Here is a 3,333-nt window from a genome sequence, read left to right on the forward strand (position 1 = left end):
CTCCCCTCCCCTCCTCTCCCCTCCCTTCCCCTCCCCCCTCTCTCATTTGTTTTATTTGATTTGAGGAAATGAGTTCAAAATGGACTCCATTACTTTGTTTTTATAGGACATGTATCTTCTTTCAGTTAAAGAGTCCTTTCAAAATGAGTTACATACATGACATAGAAAACTGCAGAGAGAAAACTTGAAGTCACTCCTATTGACTAAGTATTATACATATGGATGGTCTATTGCAAGACTTAGATAAGTAAATTGTAATTGTCACTGATATCCTAAGTGTATATTATCTAGTTTTAACTCTTTATTGATCCTTTGTGAATTTCACAACATGTACCCCAATCCTACTCATCTCCTGTCCCCTCAGATCCACCCTCCATCTCCCTCAAAAAAAAAAATCTTGTTGTGGAATCACAGTGTGTCCCACAGAATACCCTTTATTTGCACATCTTTGCTTGAAAATGTTTACCTCAATGAGTCATTGGTCTGACTCCAGGTCTCTGGCTCCTACTAAATTATCAGTACTGGATCTTTACCAGGACTCCTCTTAGATATCATGTTGTTGCTCTGTGTCATGGAGATCCTGAAGCTTTGGATCTGCAGGATTGGACCCTTCATGAACTCCAACAGTTCACAGACATTGGGGTGGACCAACTCAAAGTCCTGGATATAGGAATGGGTGGTAGTTAAGTTGGTCAGCCTGCCAGCTCTTCACACCCACCCCACCAGGGCAAGATCTCCAGCACTGCCCTAGCAAGATCACAATGTAGAAACCAGTAAGGGGCAGGGCCAGCTCTCCTGTTCTCATTCCCTCAGGATTGGCTTACCCAAGTTCCAGCCACCAGATGAGGTACAGGTTCTGTTCTCCTGAGTGCTGCAGTCAATGAGGGACAGGACCAGCTCTCTCTCTCTCATGACCCTGGAGACAGCACTACACAGACCTCAGACAATGGTATTGCCCCAGGCAACAGCCCAGACCAGGGATGTTCACCTGGTCTTTGGTGTTTGCAGACCCAAGCTGCTGCAGAGCCATAGACCCAAACATAGATCCAGTTCCTCGCCTCTTCATTGTGCCCACAACCTTCTCTTTCTCTTTCTCTTTCTCTTTCTCTTTCTCTTTCTCTTTCTCTTTCTCTTTCTCTTTCTCTTTCTCTTTCTCTTTCTCTTTCTCTTCCTCTTTCTCTTTCTCTTTCTCTTTCTCTTTCTCTTTCTCTTTCTCTTCCATCTCTCCACCACTTACTTTCTCATCTTAGTGGCACCTGGGGACTCTGGTTGTCTGAGGTTGTCTCAGGGTGTTGTGCCTTGCCTCTGCTATGTGGCACCAGACAGGGCTCATCACAGGCTTGCTCTGCCCATCTGGACATCTACAGAACAATACAAGGGGTTGTTGTGGTGGTTTGAATGAGAATAACTTCCAAAGATTCATATATTTGAATTCTTGGTCTTCAGGTGATGGAAATGTTTGGGAAGGATTAGCAAATGTGGCCTTATTGGAAGAATTGTGGGCAGGTTTTGACGTTTCAAGAACCCATGTCATTCCCAATTAGTGCTCTCTCTTCTCTCTCTCTCTCTCTCTCTCTCTCTCTCTCTCTCTCTCTCTCTCTCTCTCTCTCTCNTCTCTCTCTCTCTCTCTCTCTCTCTCTCTCTCTCTCTCTCTCACTGCAACTTGTGAAGTAATCAGCTGCTGCTCCAGTGCCATGCCTGCTTGCCTACAGCCATGCCATCTACAAGAATGATCATGAACTCTAACACTCTAACACTGTAAATAAGCCCTAAGTAAACTCTTCCTTTAGGAGCTGCTTGGGTCATGGCATCATATCACAGCAATAGAAAAGTAACTAAGGCAGCTGCCTTGACAGTTTCTTCCTCCTAGAGACACATTCCTTCCCTGGAGTAAACAAAGACCCACAAACTGTGTTCTCAGGCTGCAAACCCTGTGCCACTTGCTGTTTTGTTTATACTTTGAAGCTGCTGTACCCTACTCTATCCACACCCCAAGGAGTTAGACCATGGTACTCACAACCCTCAGGCATGCTGATGATGGTGCAGAAATTTCAAATTTTGTCACGTTCTCAAATTCCAACTGTTGAAAGAATGGCTATGTCCAGTTTTTGAATTTTGTCCATTTGAAATTTGAAAACTGTGTATTCGTTCTTCAGGGTCCTTACATAATGAACAGCAAACACTCACTATATGCTCATTATGTCTGGGGCTGTAGGCTGCTGCCTACATGGTACAAGTGAGTACAATTCTCCTCTAGAATTGGCTTTGAGCCTGTGACCACTTAGTGCAGCCAAGAAGGTTACATGACTCCATCTAGTTGAAAAAAAGGCATTAGTTGATTCCTGAAGATAAGCTTTTGGCAAAATATTTCCTTGTGGCAGTGAGATTCAGGATTGCCAAAGTTTGATGAAATGGGTGAGTTTGAGGCTCACCAAGTTCTCTGGGATGGGGAGGCATCAGTAGATCTGTCTGAGGTAGGCAAGAAGCCTAGAAACAATTGGTTGGAGACATACTGTATGTTTGTATCTTAGACTCAGTTTCCATGGGACATGGACTCTGAGTGTGGAAGGTTCCCTAGGAAATTTACCTTAGTTAATACCTGGGTGAGTTTCATGTCCTATCTCACGTTTAAGTCATTGGATGTCAGCAGCCAATTAGGAAGTAAAAAAATTTGGAGTGAGCCATTCCCTCTAGCTAAAAACAGTCTCTGGAAGGGAGCATGAACTATGGATACTTAGTGCTCCTGGCAGAAGGGAGAGCATGCTGGTAACTGTCAGGCACAGCACAGCACCCTCTACATTTTACCACTTAGCTGAAGTGAATGCCTGTGATGGACCATAATCACCTTTTAAAATAAGGAAGCTGACACTCAGAGAGGGATCTACCCTGTCGAGATCCACATAGCCCAAGCTAGACGGATAAAAAATAATCATATGCTTGCTTCTATACCACCCTGCCTCAGAAAGGAAGTGGGAAACAAAGGAGATGGGGATTGGGGGTAATGGAACCAGCCTCAGCTTCCTTCCTAGTCCTGTCAAAAATAGATTAGAGATGCACAGTGGCAGTGGCCATGGAGTTGCCTTGTTGACCTTGACTCTGCTCTGCTGTTCACCAACCTCAGGTATGAGGTTAGCTTCTTGTTCCTCCCCTTTCTCCTCTGCACAGTAAAGATAATAGTACACACTCCCTCAGGGTCATTATGAAGTTCAAAGGAAAGAATGTGGTTGGGGTGTAAGCGCCATGGCAGAACAGTTACATAATATGCACAAGACCCTGCTTGGGTTCGGTGTGCAGCATCACTTTTTTTTTTTTTTTTTTTTTTTTTTTTTTTTT

This window comes from Mus caroli, chromosome 15 (assembly GCF_900094665.2).
Source record: "Mus caroli chromosome 15, CAROLI_EIJ_v1.1, whole genome shotgun sequence".
NCBI lineage: Eukaryota > Metazoa > Chordata > Mammalia > Rodentia > Muridae > Mus > Mus caroli.